Below are 20,267 nucleotides of genomic sequence, written 5' to 3' on the forward strand. Positions count from 1 at the left end.
TGGGGGAGGAATGGGGTGGGTTGTTGTACATTCAGCTTGATCCTAGGATTGAGAACACTTGTTCTCAAAACAGGGCCAAATGTGTCACAGAAATGGATTTTCTGTCTCACCCCCATTTGTACTCCCCTCCTCTTCCAGCCTCCTTCAGCACCCTCAGGCTGGCCTAGAGCCCCTGGCCATGGGGGGAGACTGTAGCATGTGGCTTTTGCATCGTGGGTAGGACAGCACATACTCTAGTGCCCATAGAGCCCATCCAATCTCTGGGCAGCTGGGTCGGCTGCTCACTCTACTCAGCCATGCCTGGGTGAGAGAGGGTCCCATGGAAGTCCTGCCCTTAGTTCTCCTTTTCTGCCTCATCCCTTCCCCCCACATCTGCCCCTGATCTGGGGGCGCAAGTCTCCAGGTCCTGACCCGCTATTCTCATAGACAGCTGCATGAGGGTGGAGATAGGGGTATCAGGGGGAGAAGGGACAAGCCCTGGCAGATGGTGGTGGCAGCGATTTCCCCCATAAACTACCCTCTCCCCCCGCCCCTTTACAACACGCTCTTGGGTCTGAACAAACAGAGTCTTTCGACCCAGAGATGATGAGGGGAGGGAAAAGAGAGGAAGGGCCCTGGCAGGGGGGCCTAGCCTGCCCAAAGGCTCAGCCACTCAGCCCTCTGCCCAGCGCACCAGACTGTTTGAGGAGCAAATATCTGCCCTCACCGTCTGACTCTCTCAACCTCCCCCACCAGGTTTGGGGCTAATTGTCCCTCATTAGCTAGGCCCAGGCTGCTACCAGCCCCCGCCATCTGCTCGAAATTATACATTAACTCAGAGGTCTTGCCACCCGCCAGCCAGGCTGTGCGCCCCTCTCCAGGCTACCCGTGGCCATTCCAGCCTGTCCCTCACCCTGATGCAGAGCCCCAACTGCTGGCTTCTTCTGCCCTCAGGACCTCCGAGTATAAAGCCCAGTGGCTGTGGGAAAAGATCTGTCCTCAGGAGAGGTGGCAGGAAGTCCCCTGCCCTCCTCAAGGGGCCAGAAGACAAGACAGGCTCGTGCGTAAAGCTGGAGAGGGCAGGGCGCAGCCAGTGCGGAGTCCAGGGCGGGCGGCTTTGGTCTGACGCCTCACCGGGGGTTTCTGGCACTCACGGGGGGAGGTAACACCAATTCCAGGCTGTTTCCACCCCTCTCTGTGGCATCTGTTAGTAGGCTGTGGGGTTCTGTCTCGCATCTTCCCTCTCTCCAGCAAGCACCATCTCATACCAACCCTCAGCTTTCCAGAGCGCAGTTAACCGCCACCTCTCCAAAATCCCTCTCTGGGAGCGCTTGCCTCCTGGTTTAAGGTCACTAGTTTCCTTGCTACAAAAACATGGGGAATCTTCAAGTGCTCTGGATATTCCTAGGCTTGACATTGAATTTGCAACCCCTCCTCACCCTCAAAACTTGATGTAGTCATCCTGCTCTCCCCACCCAGACCCTGCTCTTTTTCGCTCAGTTTCTACAACGCTATCTGGCTCCCTCCCTCCCAATGCGCCTGGGAGGCAGTGAAGAGCCCATCCTCACAACTGTGGCTTTGAACTGGAGCACAGAAAATGCCCCTCTTGCCCAACCTCCTTTTTACCATGAGCCCCTAGCTTCTGAGCTCAACCCTTCCCCATGTTTCTCTCAGGACTGGGCTTCGCTGGGTAGGGTGGGGAATCTGCACTCCCCTGGAGAGAGCCGGAGAGTTCAAACGTTAGAACCAAGTGCCTAGGGAGGCCAGGCAAGGAAACCCACGGGGACGTGAAGGGCAAGCGAGGAAGAGCCCAGCCCAGAGCCACCGGGACCAGCACTGCGCGCGCCTCAGACCCCAGCCGACCCGGGCGCTCAGACAATGCTCTGCGCGCAGCCTGTGGAGTGCGTGTTCGGGTCCGCATGCGCACCAGCCCTGCCAGTGGGGAAGGGCACCAGCCCTGGGGAAGGCGCTGCGCTCGGGCTGGGCCTTCACACCCACCCAGTAACCTGAAATCCAGTCTGTTCCCAGGAGACCGGCAGCTCCATGCTCCCCAAAGCTTCCCTCCTCACCCCCCCCTCCCCCCGCCAGGTTGCAAGGGGTAGGGGATCTGGGAAGGCAGAATAGCAGGCCAGGGTTTTAAGTACACTTGATAACCTTTATGTTTTTAGAGCAGTGCTAGATTTACAGAGAGCTTTCAAAGATAATACAGAGTCCTCATATACCTCACACCCAAGTTCCCTGATTATTAATATCTTACATTAATATTGTATATTTGTGGTAATTAATAAACCAACATTGATATGTTATTATTAGCTAAAACCTATTCTGTATTCAGATTTCCTCAGGTTTTCCCCTTTCCGGGAGCCATCCAGGACCCCGCTTTACATTTACCTGCCATGTATCCTTGGGCTTCTCTTGGCTGTGACAATTTCTGTTTCTTTTCTTGTTTTTGGTAACTTTGAAAATTTTGTAGAACTTCCTTCCATTGGGATTTGTCTGATTTCTTTCTTTTTTTTTTTTTTTGAGAGAGAGAGAGGGTGTGCACATGAGTGTGTGCAAGTTGGGGAGAGGGGGAGAGAGGCAGAAGGGCAGAGGGAGAGAGAGCGCGCACGCGCGCACTCGAAATTCCCAAGCAGCCTCTTTGTTCAGCACAGAGCCTGTTGCGGGCTCCACCCCAGGACTCTGGGATCATGACCTGAGCTGAACTGGACTACCCAGGAGTCCCTAATGTTTTCCTAATGGTTACACTGGGCTTATGAGTTTTGAGGAAGACCAGAAAAGGTAAGTGCCATTCTCATCACATTATGGTAAGGGTACATGTTGTCAGGGACTCCCGGGTGGCTCAGTCGGTTAAGCTTCCGACTTTGGCTCAGGTCATGATCTTGCAGTTTGTGGGTTCAAGCCCCGCGTCGGGCTCTGTACTGACAGCTCAGAGCCTGGAGCGTGCTTCAGATTCTGTGTCTTCCTCTCTCTGCCCCTCCCCCCTCCCCCTCCTCCCCCTCCCCTGCTTGTGCTCTGTCTCTCCCCCCCCCAAAAAATAAATTTTTTAAAAAAGGGTACATGCTGTCAAATGACGGATCTCTCTTGATGTTGACCTTGATCACCTGGCTGAGGTAGCGTTTGTCAGGTGTCTCCACTGAAGTTACTCATGTGCCTCCTTTCCGTACAGTGCTTTTCTGAAGAAAGTCCTCACACGTGAGGGGGGAGTTATGTTTTCAGCTCAAGGGTGGAGTATCCACATAAATCGTTGGGATTTCTGCTGCCCAGGAGATTTACCTCTTCCCTCTCATTTATTTATTCAATAATTTCTTTATATCAATATGGATTTGTGGATAATTATTTTATTCTTTGCATTATAATCCAGCGTACTACTTTATTTTGTTGCTCAAATTGTTCCAACTTTGGCCATTAGGAGCTCTTTCAGTTTGACCCCTGTATCCCTTTGGCATAGCCCCATTATTGTGGAGTTTGGTTTTTATCTCGAGCCTGTGTGTGTGTTTCCTTACTTTTTGGCGCTGGAAGAGGACCCAGGCTTATCTTGTATATTTCCTGCCCCAGGGCTAGACTCAGCCATTTCTCGAGGAATCCTGGCACCTTTTGTTGAAGAATGGCATGAGAAATAAAGATCTGGTACTAGATAACGTTTGCTGCTATTGGGGTGTCAGTGTTTCGAGGTTCTCTCAGGTGACAGAGCAGAGAAATGGATGTGTGTGGACTAACCAGTGTCTATAGACATGTCTATAAATAGTTCTATATGTAACCATTTGAATCTATATTAAACTACACGCGTTTAACTAAATGTGATGTCTCCAGCTCTGATCCATTATTACATGGATCCTCCCCTCTTAGTTTCTGTGAACTCTTGCATAATATTGATGTACAACTTACTTTCTGTTCGTCTTACAGACTCCACTCATTTCCAAAGATACCTAAATCAGGACCTTTTCCCCCACTCCCTTCACTGAAGCTGTTCCACACATTTGCAATACAGTTAGATTATTTTGTCACATTCTGGATTTCGTCTTAGGAGCCCCTGACTTCTACATCATTTTTTAAAAGTTTGCATACATTAAGGTTCACCCTTTGTGCTAGAAAGTCCTATAGTATGTGATAAATGCATACTGTTATGTATCCACAAGTATAGTTATTGTACAGAGTAGTTTCACCACCCTGAGAAATTCTCAGTGCTCCACCTATTCAACCCTCCTCCCTGCCCCCAAGCCCCTGGCAACCACTGATCTTTTTACTATCACTATAGTTTTGCCTTTTCTAGAATGCCGTGTAAGGGAGCCATACAGTATATAGCCTTTTCAGACTGGCTTCTTTAACTTAGCAATATGCATTTAAGTTTCCACCATGTCTTTTCACCGCTTGATAGCTTATTTCTTTTTAGTGCTGAATAATATTCCACTGTCTATATATACCACAGTTTCTCTCTCCATTCACCTATTGAAGGACATCTTGCTTGCTTTCAAGATTTGGCAATTATGACTGAAGCTGCTACAAACATCTATGTGCAGGGTTTTTTGTGGACGTAAACTTTTAGCTCCTTTTGGTAAATAACAAGGAGCACAATTGCTGGACCATAGAGTAAGAGTAGTTTTGTAAGTAACTGCCAAACTACCTTCCGAAGTGGCTGTACCATTTTGCATCCCACCAACAATGACCGAGTTTTTGTTGCTCTGCGTCTTTTCTAACGTTTGGTGTTGTCAGTGGTCCAGAGTTTGGCAATTCTGTGTTGTGGTATCTCATTATTGTTTTAATTTGCATTTCCCTGATGACCTGTGATGTGCGTTATCTTGTCATATGCTTATTTGCCGTCTGTGTGTATTTTTTGGTTGGGGGGGGGGTCTGTTAAGGTCTTTGGCCCATTTTTTCATCAGATTGTCTCTCATCGTTGAGTTTTAAGTGTTCTTTGGATATTTTGGATAATGGTCCTTTATCAGATGTGTCTTTGGCAAATATTTTCTAACAGTTTGTGGCTTATCTTCTAATTTTTTGACATTGTCAAAATTTGCGATGTTGTTGACAATAAAATTGAAAATTTTATTTTCAATTGTAATAAAATCCAGTTTATCAATTATTTCTTTTGTGGATCGTATTTTAGATGTTGTATCTAAAAAGATATCACCATACTTATAGACTTCATTTTTTTTAGAGCAGTTTTAAGTTCACAGCAAAATTAAGAGGAAGGCACAGGAATTTCCTGCAGACCCCCTACCCTCCACAAGGCATAGCCTCCCCTATTTTCAGTATCCCCCATTTGTTACAACTGATGAACCTAAGCTGTAGATTGTGTGGATATTCTTTATCAGGTTGAAGTAGTTTCTCTGTAATCCTAGTTTCCTGAGAGTTTTTATCATGAATGGATTTTGTTAAATGCTTTTTCTACGTCAGTTGGTACAACTTTTTTTATTCTTTAGCCTACTGATGTGGTGGATCATATTGATTAATCTTTAAAATGTTGAACCAGCTTTGCATACCTGGAATAAATCCACTTGGTCATGGTGTACAATTCTTTTTATACATTACTGGGTTCAGTTTGCTGATATTTTGTTGAGGATATGTTAATAAGACATATTGGTCTTCAGTTTTCCTTTCTTTTATGTCTTTATCTCCTTGGGTATTAGGGTAATTAATGTTGGTCTCCTACATTGAGTTAGGAGGTGTTCCCTCAGATAGCCAACTTTGAGAATGAAGGCATAGTCTGTAACTATAGTTACAGTAACTATAGTCTGTGTAGTTAGAGTAACTATAGTCTGTAACAAGCGGATGTAACTCAGGCTGAAAGAGACACACAAAGCTCGTCTCCTGTAAGTGCATCCAGGGCAGTTCGACTCAGTAATTAACAGTGGGACCTTTATATCCATCAAACCTCAATTCCTATCCTATCCCTGCTATGTTAACGGCATGATCTTGGACCAATTCACTGTTAATTTAACAAATGATTATTGAACACCTACTATGTGCCAGACACTGGGGATAGTGGCAGGGAATAGTCAGAGAAAGACGCTTACCATGTGATTTCACTCATATGTGGAATTTAAGAAACAAAACAAATGAGCAAGGGAAAAGAAAATAAGAGAAAGAGAGAGAGAGAGAAACAAGCCAAGAAACAGACTACAGAGAACAAACTTATGGTTACCAGAGAGAAAGGGGGGTGGGTGAAACAGATGATGGGGGATTAAGTAATGTACTTGTCAGGGCGCCTGGGTGGCTCAGTCGGTTAAGCAGTTAAGCTTTTGATTCTTGATTTCAGCTCAGATCATGATCTCATGGTTCATGATTAGTTCAAGCCCCCAGTTCAAGTCTGCTTCGGATTCTCTCTCTGCCCCTCCCCTCCCATGCTGCCCCACACGCTCTCTCTCTCAAAATAAGTAAACACACTTTAAATGAAATAAAAGAAAAAAGAAGTACACTTGTGATGAGCACTGGGTTATGTATGGAATTATTGAATCACTATATTGTGCTTCTGAAACTAATAAAACACTGTATGTTAACTATACTGGAATTAAAATTTAAATTAAATTAAATTAAATTAAATTAAGAATATAGGGGAGCCTGGGTGGCTCAGTAGGTTTATTATGCAACTCTTGATGTCGGCTCAGGACTTGACCTCATGGGTAGTGGGATCGAGCCCTGTGTTGGGCTCTGCACGGACAGTGCAGAGCCTGCTTGGGATTCTCTCGCTACCCCTCTCTCTGCCCCTCCCTCAATCGCGCGTGCTCTCTCTCTCAAAATAAAGAAATAAACTTTAAAAAAAATTAAAAAAGAAAAAGACTAATCCTAGCCCTCTTGGAACGTGTCTTTTTTTTTGGCTTACATCTTAAAAATTTCTGTGCTTCAGTTTCCACATCTTTAAAATGGGACTATGGTAGTACCTACCTTGTAGGACTGTTGTATTATATAAGTTAATATACATAAAGAACATTCTATATGAGTATTATATTATTATTGTTATTACTGTTATTACCACTACTGTTATATGCCAATAAGTAATACCATTATCTGTTGACTGAGTTCAGTAGTTCTAGTCTAGGAAATTCCTAGTGCCCCCCGCCCCCCACTTGTTGCCCTTACTCTGCACTCCTGTCGTTTCTGCCTATATGCTTCTTCAGTTGACCCTCCTGATCTCTGGGCGCATGAAGCCTATTGTATGAAATTCCTTCTCTGACCTAGAGTTACCTTACTGGGAGGTAGTTGAGTGGCTATCTTTCTGCTGCCTTTGAAATACACTAAAAGTTTTGCATTTTTGAAAGGGAGGGGGTGAGGAACAAAAGTCATCAGTGATCCAAGGTCTTTGCTTGTATGTTTTCTGAAGGTTGTGGGCGCTTGGTCGGGCCTAGGACAGAGTGAGAGGGAACTGTGTTACTTTAATCTAGCCATCACTGAAACTAGATCTGTAACAAGTCCTACGTGAGACAGCTCAGTGCTCCCACTTGGGTAACTTTCCACTGCTTTGCAAGACCAAAGGCAATGGGGAGAAAACTCCCTCCCTAAGGATAAGGATCTTACCTCTGTCCCAGAAATCCAGAGCTCTTAATCTTTTTTTTTTTTTTAATGTTTATTTATTTTTGAGACAGAGAGAGACAGAACATGAGCAGGGGAGGGGCAGAGAGAAAGGGAGATACAGAATCCGAAACAGGCTCCAGGCTCCGAGCTGTCAGCACAGAGCCCGACGCGGGGCTCGAACTCACGAACTGTGAGATCATGACCTGAGCTGAAGTCGGACGCTTAACCGACTCAGCCACCCAGGCGCCCCAAGAGCTCTTAATCTTTAATGTGCCTCCAAAGACCTCCCAAGCAACACCTGCTCGAGCCAACAGAAGTCACTACCCTATCCAGAGATCAAGCTATGTAAAGACAGGTGGTTGTAAAGAAAGTCTCATTATTGTCTCTGGCTTGGCACCATCAGACACAATAACCAGACTCTGGATGGTCCATGGTCCCAGGTTTCATTGTCAGCCCACCCGGCATCCCCTTTGCCACCATCCTCAGCTCACCTGGTACCTCCTTTCTGGTCCTCGGGTCCACTCACTCTTGGTTCTACATCAAACTGCCCTCACTTTCAAGTCTCCACTATCTGGAATCAATGATTTTAGCCTTCCCTGCATTGCAACACATCCCCCCCCCCCACCTTCTTTTTTTCCTGGAAGACATGCAGCACTAATGCTTAGGGGAAGCCTCTGTTTATTCTCTAGTTTGCTTTCCTTCTCCCACTCCCCAGCATGTAGAGCGCCCACTGCAGCCCTGATTTACTCCACCCACTATGCCGCTTTCTCTTCAGTCACCTGGCACCTTGAGTTCTTTCTGTCTCTTAGTTTTCATTATATTTTTTTATAATTCAATGTATAATAATAATTGTTCCAACCAAACGGTGGTTGGAGAGAAAGCTGGGTATTGCTGCTTGACCCCGCTGAGATCAGTCACTTGGGAGCCTGGCAGATGGAGGAGGCAGCCCTCTGTGTCTGCAGGCGGGCTCCCCCTGCAGCCTGCCCAGCGCTCTGCGTTTGGTGCGGACAGCCTGACAGTAGCTATGGGTGACCCAGAAAGATCCCATCTCACCTGAAAGCCTGAGCAGAGTGACTGTCAGGGGAGTCAGCAGTAGGTCAGAAGGGTCAAAGAAGATACGCACTTGGGAAAGACTTGGCCGCTGCGAGCGCCCTGAAGCACCAGGTCCCCTCCAACCCCACTTTCTCCCAGATCTACTCCCCGCATCTTGCATCACGTGTCTTTCTGCCTCCAGGGATGGAATTGAAAAGACAGACTCTGGAACCCAACAGAGTAAAATCTTTGGGGTATTATCGTCACTGTTAGAGGAAGCAGGTTTGAGAATAGAATTCCCCCCTCATTTTTTTTTCAAAAGAAAGCAGGGAATTTATTTTAAAACAACCAGTACAAGTATCAGCCAAATTATCTAATATAAATGCCCAAAGGTATTAATCTTGGTAACTCAGAAAAGAAAATTGTAATTATGTAGGATCAGTAAAAATGTTGATTTTACCTCTGGTGATTTTTTTTTTCCACCGCATGAAAATATACACGACATAAAGCTTACCACTTTAACCATTTCTTAAATGTGTGTAAGTGTGCAGTTCAGTGGCATTAAGCCCATTCACAATGTCGTATCATCACTCTCCATTTCCAGAACTTTTCATCATCCTAAATTCTGCACCCATTAAATAGTAATTCTGCATTCCTCCCTCCCCCAAGCCTTGGAGCTCCACACTACTTTCTCTCCATGAATTTGCCTATTCTGGGCACCACGTGTAAGTGGGATCATGCAATATTTGTCCTTTTATGTCTGGCTCATTTCGTTTGGCGTGACGTTTTTGAGAAGGAAGCTCTTGAACGTGCTTCCATGTTCCCTCCTCCTCATTACCTTGGTGTCAAAAACTTAAAGCTGTTTTGGGGATTGTTGGTGGAGGCTTGAGGAAGAATGGAGGTGTCAGTTTATGAAGATAATGGGTAAAAACAAAGCAAGTCTATAAAGATGTCAGTGTATGAAACAAGAGCCAATGCCCTTATAGGTCTGAGTTCATATATCTTGAGTACTGGGAGAACCCCAGCTGAGAGAGAAGACAAGGCCAGAGACTGTAACAAAATACCACAAACTGGGAGGCTTAAACAACATAAATTTATCGTCTCATAGTTCTGGAGGCTAGAAGTCTGACATCAAGGTGTCAGCAGGGCCACGCTGCCTCTGTGGCTCTGGGGCAGGACCTGTCTTAGGTCTTTCTCCAAGCTTCTGGTAGTTCATTGGCTTGTGGCTGCATAACTCCCGTGTTCACATGGTGTTCTTCCCGTGTATCTATCTCCTCGCAAGGCATTTTTCATTAGGACACCTGTCATATTGGATTAGGGGCCTACCATACTCCGGGATGACCTAATTTTAATGAAACTAATTACATCTACAATGACCCTGTCTCCACGTACAGTCACATTCTAAGGTATTGGGGGCAAGGGCTTCATCACATGAATTTTGTGGGGGACACAGTTCAACCCATAGCAAGACCGATTCCATTGTTTCAATCAGAACCTTTCCTAAGGTAACCTCTGAGCACTGAGGCCTGGAGAGAGATAATTAGGCCAGGAAGGACCTAAGGTAAGGAGGAGATCAGGAGCCATCCAGGGTCCATCTGATAAAAAGTCCTCCAGTTAACTGACTGCATCCTGCAAACACCTTGACCATCCTATGACATCTGGAATATGTGACTTGGGATGGAGAAAGAGCACGTGAGCTAAGCACTGGGCACGCCCTGCCAACAAGGCTTTGCTGGGCAGCCAGAGGGGAGTATTTGGCCATCAAGAGGGGGCAAAAGCCCTGGATGTGGGGATAGAGCTGGAACAAGCAAGGACTATTAAAGCAAATCTCCTCCTTAAAAATCATTCCCAGGAGTTCCAAACCTTCTCAGATATTGTCAGCTCTGCCTGAACCCAAGAGGGAATTTAGAGGAGATTCCCTCTAATCTCGCTGTGTAGGAACAGAAAATTCTTTGGCAGAAAAAGGACAATCAAGTTGGAGAAAATGGAAAAAAATTTCCCAAGGAGCTAGATAAGTTTCTGTAGGAGGAGCACAGAGAATTGCCACAGCGGCTGGCAACAATGACTCACCTCACCAGCATTTTTTTTCTAGGACTGAAATAAAAAGGATCATTTGATGGGGAAAATAAAAGATAAGCCGGAAGCCTTGTGAAGTAAGAAACAAATGGGCAGATAAATAAGGTTAATGTTATTAAATGGAAGTCTTTGACAAAGACTTCAACCTTTGGGTGGGGTGGGATGGACTCCTAAGGCTTCCAAAACAATGCTTCGTGAATAGATTAGCTGATAGAAGGATTAAGATCTTGAATTTAGTAGTCAAACGGAGCTGAGTTGGAATCCTGTCCTGAGCCTCAGTGTTATTGTCTTTACAATGGAAACATTCCCCCATGGGATTATTTTAGCAATTTCAGGAGATAATATAATATATTCAAAATACCTAGTACTATGCCTCCTACATTGTAGAGACTGAATAAAAGGTAGTGTTTGTAATTTACAGAAGCACCAACAGAAGGCAACAAGAAGCTTCTTTGTTACCAAAAATGATGAACATGTGGGTTACGCAGGCATACTGAAGTGATGTCATACAAAATCAGGCTAAACAAACAGCTCAAGTGGGAAAGAGTCTTCTGCAGTTTTTCTAGGCTGATGGTTTACAATCACATGGGGCTCACTCCTATTCATTCTCCCTCATCTGTGTGGATGCTGAGCTAAAAGCTAGAAAGGTGTAACTATCAATCATTCTGCCACTGGGGAGAAGCAATTTGCTCTTTTTCCATGGTGTACTCTGGATTGTGCTGGCCAGTAGGCAGGGCTGGTGCAACTGAGTCCTGCAGAGTGGCCACAACACTGTCTGAATGAGTGATCAGGGCTGAATTTCTGGGCTTTTCTATAGCATTATATACCGGCACCCCCCAGAGGAGTGCTGACTCTTAAAAATGCTCTCCCTACAGAGGCTGGGGGTGGGAGGGAGGTGAGGTCCTCTGTGAGCACCCAAACACTTCAACATTGCCTTGGAGAAAAACTCTTCAGTACCACCTGCCTCCTAACCTCCTAACCAATTACAACCCTTTTCTCTTAGCATTTATTATGCTCCCACTATGGTTTTTTCTTTTTTTTATAATTTTTTTTTAGTTTATTTATTTATTTTGAGAGAGACAGAGACACCAGGAGTGCAGGAGGGGCAGAGAGAGAGAGGGAGAGAGAGAGAATCTCAAGCAGACTCTGCATGGTCAGCACAGAGCCCGACATGGGGCTTGAACCCATGAAACGGTGAGATCATGATCTGAGCCGAAACCAAGAGGAGGACACTTAACCAACTGAGCCACCCAGGCGCCCCTGCTCCCACTATGTTTTGATTCTTTTTCTGTCTCTTGCATTTCCTGGCCCTAAAAAAGTTCTTATATTTTAGGTTGAAAGTCTTAAGAGAAAAAAGCTTGGGGGTGGACTTTTTGTATTGGGGGCGTCTGATTACAATGTGTTTGTTTTTAGTTTGGGGAAAAAGACAAAGTCATTTAGGAAGGTGAAGGAATCATAAGCAAGAAGAAAGAGGAATGAGAGGAAGAGAGGAAGGAAGGGAAATGAATGATTAGGGGTGTCTGGGCAGCAGTAAACATTAGGGTAAGTGAAAGATTTTCCCACTGGTCTGTCATAGCTAGGAAGAAGAAGTTTGTCCCACATCTTAGAGAAGAGCAGCCTGGAGATCTAACCTCACTGGAATCCCATGGATAATAATTCCTGGGAAGAGAAGCCACCTTAATCTTTCCAGGGGAACTCAAACATTCAGATGTAAAGTGTGTCTAAAGTTACAGTTAAAATGAACTGACATCCTCGCATTTGCCCCTAAATCTGAGAATCCAGAGTTCAGGAGAGTTAGTGGCCTTGTCCTGCCCACAAGCTCTAGATGGGAGTGGAAACATTTATGTTTGTTTGGCTATCACAGTGAGAAAGGTTGAAAGCCACAGGTTCAAGTAGAACTTGGTTTGGAGCAGAGGTCTGAGACGGGGAGAACAGAGTGATTTGCTAACCTCTTGTTAGAGTTTGGGTCCCAAATGATTAAGTTGGACTAGGGTACTCGAAGAATAAAGAGTTTACTCTTTTAAGATTTGTATTTTATCTGTTGGTTTACAATTATGAATTTCTAAGCTCTGGGAGCAGGAGAATTTTCCCAAGGTTAAATCTCTCACCCTCCTATCTCATTTTGGATTAGGATAGCATGTAAATGGCTACAATCCCAAAAGATGCACTGAAGGGAGACAAATGAAATGATTCACAGTACCTCTAGAATTGTTGCTATGGATGTGATTGGTAAAATAAAAAGCTCCTGGAATACAGGAGAATATCTTCATGACAAATGCCAAATATACATAATTTAAAATGCCAGCCCCCATTAGAAATTAGGGAAATGCAAATTAAGACAATAATGAGATACTGTCATGGGAGTCTAACTTGGTACAACCACTTTGGAAAAAGTTTGGCATTATTCACCAGGGTTAAAGATATTCACAACCTATGGCCCCCTCTTACTCCCCCAAAGAAATTCATGTGCATGAATTTTTGTTTATAATATCTAAGAATTATATACAATACTGTTCTAGACACTGTTTCTGTGTTTTCAAACAATCCAAACTTAGAGGCATAAAACTCCCACCATTTTGTTACACTTATGGATTCTGTAAGTCCGGAGTTCAGAAAGAAAGGACCTAAAGAAGATTGCTTGTCTCAGCTCTGTAATGTCCGTGGCTTCTGCTGCGAGGCTCAGAGGCTGTGACTCAGTGGTGAGGGGCTTGAGTCATCCCTGTTCTGGCTGTTGATGCCAGCTATTGACAGGAATTCAGCTGGGGCTAGGGACCAAAACACCTGAATGCAGCTTCTCTGTGCTTTCTCACAGCATGGTAGCTATGTTCTGAGTACAAGGATCCCAAAAGAGCAAGGTGGAGGACATACAGGGCATATTTTATGAAGTGACTTAAGAAATCAGTTTTGCTGTAGTCTATGAGCAGAGGCAGAGTAAAGGCTCACCCAGATTCCAAGGGAGGGGACATAGATTCCACCTCTTACTGGGAGGAATGTCAAGGTCACTGTAAAAGGACCGCGTATGTTGAGAGATACGTCTGTGGCCATCCTTTGGAAAATACAATCTGCCATAAGCCAAATGTCCGTCAACAGTAGAATGGATAGATAGATTGTGGTGTATTTGTTACAATGGCACACCATATGACAATGAAGATGAACAAACCCCAGCTACATGAAAGGACAGGGATGAATCCCACAAACGTAATGTTGAGTGAAAAAAGCCACACAAAGGAATGCATATTGTTTAATTTCAGTTATAAATTTGTAAAAACACGAGCAAAATTACGGTGTTTTGCGATCCATGCTCAGAGAGAGCAATAATTAGGAGAGAGGGTTCTGGGGATGCTGCTGTCATTTTCTCAGCTTGGGTGGTAGGTAATTAATTACACTGGCGTTCACTTTGTGATAAATCATTAAGTTGTACATTTTTGTTTGGGGGACTTCCCTGTGTCTTACATTTCACAATAAAATAAGAAAGTGATTTCTATAATTATATGTGATTCTTTCAAAATAAGAAATGAATCTCTTGGCACTGAGAACTAGGTTTATTTGAAAAAGAATTCATTATGAACATTAGAAACAATAGCCAGAAAACTGACACATCATTAAACTCTATTAAAAATTCTGTTGAGGGGGCGCCTGGGTGGCTCAGTCGGTTGAGCGTCCAACTTCAGCTTAAGTCATGATCTCATGGTTTGTGGGTTCAAGCACTGCATCGGGCTCTGTGCTGACAGCTCAGAGCCTGGAGCCTGCTTTGGATTCTGTGTCTCTCCCTCTCTCCACCCCTCCCTTGCCCGTGTTCTGTCTCTCTCAAAAATAAAAATAAATGTTAAAAAATTTTTTAAAAATTATTTTGGGTTATTTTAATATATATATTTTAATGTTTATTTTTGAGAGAGAGAGAGAGAGAGAGAAAACAAGTGGGGGAGGGGCAGAGAGAGGGAGACACAGAATCCGAGGCAGCCTCCAAGCTCTGAGCTGTCAGCACAGAGCCGGATGCAGGACCTGGACTCACAAACAGTGAGATCATGATCTAAGCCAAAGTCAGATGCTTAACCAACTGAGCCCCCCCAGGTGCCCCTGTTGGGTTATTTTTAATGTAGGTATGTCTTCTTGTCTCGTTATAATCAATATGTAGAACTCTTTCATGTCCTGGGCACTATGCAGATAGTTTACACACACGTCATTTTAATAGCTACCTAGTATTTCATTGTGTTTACATACCACATATTTTCTTAACTATTTTCATATCTTTGGGGCTGTAGTGACTTAAAATTTTCAAGATCATCATCATCGTCATCACTTTTACCAAACTTATTAAGAGCTCCCTAGATCCCAGGCACTGTAAGTAGAACTTTTTATTCATTGTCTCATTTAACATCACAACAACCTAATGAGACAGGTTCTATTTTTATTCCTATTTTACAGATGAGGAAACTGAGACTTGAAGAGGTTAAGCAACTTAGACATTTTGCAAAGTACAAGTTTCGCAAACAGTTCATACTCTGGCAATCACATCCCAGCGCCCTTACTCTCTACCCCTTTGTCAGAATACTTGATTTGGACTCCTCCCACCCTGACCTGGAACATTTTTTTTCCTTGGGATTTCCCAAAGTGGAACTGCCAAGTTAAACGTCTTAAGCAATTTTAGAAGGCTCTTATACATCTTCCAGATTATTCTCCATACACTCCAAACCCATTTAAAATGACATTGGGAGAGTTTAGTGAAAGTTCAGGGTCACGTCAGGTTTAGGGAATCCAATTATACAGCCTCTCCATATATCTTCCCCTAGCAAAATGGTACGTGCCGGTGAATGATTTAACATTATTCTCTACACTCGACCCACTTAGTATATTATAGGTCTTGTTTTCCCTTTCTTACATGTTTTGCTTGACTGTCAGTACCTGGAGTTAGATATTTTGCCCTCTTTTTTCAAGCATATTTTTTTTCCTTTATAATGATTGCAGCTTCCTTTCAAACTCTTGCTGAATTACTAACCAATAGTATTTCTTTAGATTTTATGTGAACTTTTTATAAGAAAGAGCCACATTTCTGCATTTCTTCCAAAACTCTGCTAAAAACATCACCCATTATATTACTCATTGATTGCTCTTTAGATACGAGTCATGTAATGAAAACTTTCTAGAATGCAATGTCAAGGGAAAAGTTTGTCTCTTCCCACAAAATAATATGCTTCCTTTAGTCAGAGAGTGAGACACATATAACCTTAATGTGTCTTTTTTAATTTTTGCCTTTGTTGCAAATACCTCTCATCCAAATTTGAAGTTCAGCCATCATAATTATCCCATCCCAATTTTCTAATATTAGAATGTAAGCTCCCAGAAGGCAGAGATTTTGTCCCTTTTCTTCCTTGTTGCAGGGAAAGAGCTCCAGGCAGAGGGAAACTGCTCAAAGGGCTTGCACTGAAAAAGAGAGAGAGAGAGGAAAAAAAAAGGAATGTAAACATCACATAACTCTATGGTTGTTTAGCCTGTTTCAATTGCAGCATAAAGCAACATCCTGTCCTCTGAAGTACTCTTAAGAGAGCAAACTCTATTAACTGCTCTCCACTGAACAACAGGGTGTAGTATAATTTTAGAATTATCTTGCCTTTTCATAAAATCATTTCTTATTGGAATTTATGCCACTCTCGGATGCATGAAACAAAGACTTGGGTGAAGAGGAAAGTGAGGTGATTTTTCTGACATCAAAATGTCCCTGTGGAATTTTGTGGAATGTGACTGTACTATTTGACTTGAAATAGCTTTCTTTCGAGTGAATTAAGCTGGGAGAAATCCCGAACAGAATACCTGGAAAAAAAAAAAAATGCATGGATCGTCCTGAAGTTCGAGCCCCTTCAAGCTGCCACCTGAACCCTGGCCTCTTGCCTTAGCTCCACCCCTGCTCTTTCACCCTCATCAGATGACAAGCCTGCCTGGACTCTGGTCACTTAACGCTGGCAGCTCCAAACCCCCCACATTCCAGTTGCCCTGTCTCTGTTCCCCAAGCCCAGTGCCCAGTTCCCAAGTTCTCATGTTTCCCCTACATTCCGTACCATCATCTCTCCTGTAGATCCCAACCTCTTGCAAGTGGGGCCTCTTTGTCATTCTGGCCCCTCAGCTCTGGCAGTTGACACTGGCTGTCCTGGTGGGGACTGCTGGCTATTCCAGGCCACAGACCTCCCTGGAAAGGGTCTCCTCATCAATCCCGGAGCCACTGCTTCCACAGGAACGCATCCTGTCTGCTGTCTCCCAAGTTCTCCTGACTTTGTGTAGAAGATTGAGAACATCCAACTCCACCTCATTGTCTTTCTTCTCTTCCACAAAATGTTTCTGCATCAATATGTAATCCCTCTTCCTTTGCTCTTGACTTTAAAGGACAGTTCTGTTAGAGTCCCTGTTAATGGACAGAAGAGCTGCAACCAGCCGGGGCCTTTGGGTGACTGTGCGGCTGGGCTGCTATGTGAGAGAGAATTACACCTCTGTATTATTTAAGTCACTGAATAATTGTTGTTTCTTTTGCTTCTGCAGCTGGCCAACCCTGCCTAAGCAGAGGGAAAACTAAAGTTAAGGTATATGTGGTTGCCAGGGTTCAAGAAGAGGTGGAGACACAGACGATTGCTGGCAGGAGTTAAATCAGATTCACACCTCAGTTGAACTGCCTTGTGTCTGGACTTGTCCACTGATAATACCCCCCACTATAGTCCCCAACTTCCACCTTAAACACCCCAACATTCTCAATTTCGATTTCTAGCAAACACAAAAAGGGGCACCTGGGTGGCTCAGTCGGTTGAGCTTCCGACTTCAGTGCAGGTCATGATCTCATGGTTTGTGGGTTTGAGCCCCACACCGGGCTCGCTGCTGTCAGCACAAAGCCTGCTTTGGATCTTCTGCCTCTCTCTCTCTCTGCCCCACCCCTGTTCGTGCTGTCTCTCAAAAATAAATTTTATTTATTTATTTATTTATTTTAAATGTTCATATTTGAGAGACAGAGATAGAGACAGAGAGAGAGAGAGAAAGCAGAGGAGGGGCAGAGAGAGAGGGAGACACAGAATCCAAAGCAGGCTCCAGGCTCCGAGCTGTCAGCACAGAGCCTGATGCGGGGCTCGAACTCATGAACCGCGAGATCATGACCTGAGCTGAAGTCGGACGCTTAACCGACTGAGCCACCCAGGCACCCCATCTCAAAAATAAATTAAAAAAAAGGGGCGCCTGGGTGGCTCAGTTGGTTGGGCGGCCGACTGCAGCTCAGGTCATGATCTTGTGGTCTGTGAGTTCAAGCCCCTCATCGGGCTCTGTGCTGACAGCTCAGAGCCTGGAGCCTGCTTCCGATTCTGTGTCTCCCACTCTCTCTGCTTCTTCCCTGCTTGCTCTCTGTCTCTCTCTCTCTCTCTCTTTCAAAAATAATAAACATTAAAAAAAATTTTTTAATAAATAAATAAATTAATTAAAAAAACTTTCAAAAAAAGTTTTTTTTTTTAAAGCAAAGTGGCATAATGCAAACTTAAAAAAAAAAGAAAACACAAAAAACTATGTGATGAAATATGGGAAGAAAAGAGAAGGTAAATAAGGTATCTCAGTCATTCATACAGACTGAATACTTCCATTTAATTCAAAATACACTCACTACACTCACTAAATAAGAGTGCTTATTCTTTTTTTTTTTAATTTTTTTTTTTAAATTTATTTATTTTTGAGACAGAGAGAGACAGAGCATGAATGGGGGAGGGTCAGAGAGAGAGGGAGACACAGAATCTGAAATAGGCTCCAGGCTCTGAGTGGTCAGCACAGAGCCTGACGCAGGGCTTGAACTCACAGACTGTGAGATCATGACCTGAGCTGAAGTCGGACGCTCAACCGACTGAGCCACCCAGGCGCCCCTAAGAGTGCTTATTCTTTACAAGGCTGTGCCAGGTCTGTAGGGAACACAAAAACTAACAAGATGCAGAGGAGCCTGTTATCAAAAGGCTCACTGGCCAGTACAACCGTTGCACAAATAACTGTGACACAGGAAGAGTATAGTACACACAATTGGAAAGGTATGACCCGAGGGGTCCAGGGATACAGGGGAGGTAGAAGTCATTTCTAATTGCAGGTGTCGCAGAAGATTTTATAGGAAAAGCTGTGTCTGCACCGAATGGAAGGGCAATCCAAGTGGAGGGAATTGGGCTCTGGGTATATTTAGACTGAGTTTTCTAGTGCTGCTAGAGCCGCTGCGGCCACGATGAGCAACACAGGGCAGTGCAACACGTGGTTCTGGCTCAGTGACTAGAAGGCTTTTCCATAGGCAGAGAAGGTGGACAAGTGGAGGAAGTCCGCATTCCCTCCCCTCCACAGAGGCAGGGCCTTTCATAGAGGAGGTTACAGTCCAGAGACCGCAGAGATGAAAGACAGGCTTTCTGCTTTTGGCTTTTTTAGTCTGGAAAGCATGAAGGGACAATATTCTTCCTTGAGGAAGGAAATGGGGCTTAGAAATAGGCCAGGGGCGTCTGGGTGGTTCAGTCAGTTAAGCATCCGACTCAGGTCAGGTCATGATCTCATGGTTTGTGAGTTCGAGCCCTGCATCGGGCTCTGTGCTGACAGCTCAGAGCCTGCAGCCTGCTTCGGATTCTGTGTGTGTGTCTCTCTCTGCCCCTCCCCACCTCTCACTCTCTTAATAAAAATTAAAAAATTAAAAAAAAAAAAAAAAAAAGAAATAGGCCAGAGTTCTAGGGAGGGCAGACCAGGGCCAGAAGCAAAGAAGATGTCCAGTGCTCGGGCCTGCCCCAGCATCCATTCTGGAATCCTTCTCCATTGTCAATCTAAGGGCCTTCTCAGCCTCCCCTGGAGCAACGTGAAGCCTAGGCCAGAGACTTTGGGAAGACTTTTGCTTTCCTGATAAAAATGGGCAGGTATTTTTGTACTGGTCTTTTTCCTCTTTCTTGCCTTCTTCTCACAGTGTCTGGACCTGAAGCAGCTATTTTGCAACCACAAGGGGAAAGCTAACAGGATTACAAAGATACCACCCTGAGATGGTTGAGCCTCTAAACAAATAACCTCCAACCTCTTGATCTGTGAAAGAAAAAAGTATACGCTTAATCTATGGTTCCTCTAGTTTGCTATGACTTGCTCGAATGTTCCTAACTCTTGAGTTGGCTAGCCAGAGACTCCAGGACTTGAGGACAGAGAAGAGGAATCCTTGGGTTCCATCCCTGCTTGACCATCTCAGGTTGCAGGGAGGAGACAGATTCAGAGCAGCAAGCTGCTCTGTGATAAAGATGGCCCCTCTGGGACGGTCCTTATGCTTTTTTTCTTAGAGGTTTGAGTAGGGCAGGGAGGTCCAAGGTGACAAAACTCAACAGTGGTTAAAATGATGGCTGTAGCAGGAGAAAAATCAATATACAATTATCTAAGGCTGCTGAGAACCCAGAGGCGTTGATTAATGGCATTTGGGAAAATGGAATTAAGGTTGGTCTTGCCATTACATGACAACAAAACAGGGTACAAAGTTCATGCACTAACTGAAATTTTGTAACTTTTGCCCAAAGAATTAATATAGTTGCATAAATGTGTATTACATCTTTTGAAATCCTTGACATTGACTTACTATATAGACAGGGCAAATTGGGAAGCGCACATGATCTTTCTTAAGTTGATAGGAATTTTGTCCTAAGGTTTGTAAAGTTTGAGAA

This window comes from Panthera uncia, chromosome A2 (genome assembly GCF_023721935.1).
Source record: "Panthera uncia isolate 11264 chromosome A2, Puncia_PCG_1.0, whole genome shotgun sequence".
Classification (NCBI taxonomy): Eukaryota; Metazoa; Chordata; class Mammalia; order Carnivora; family Felidae; genus Panthera; species Panthera uncia.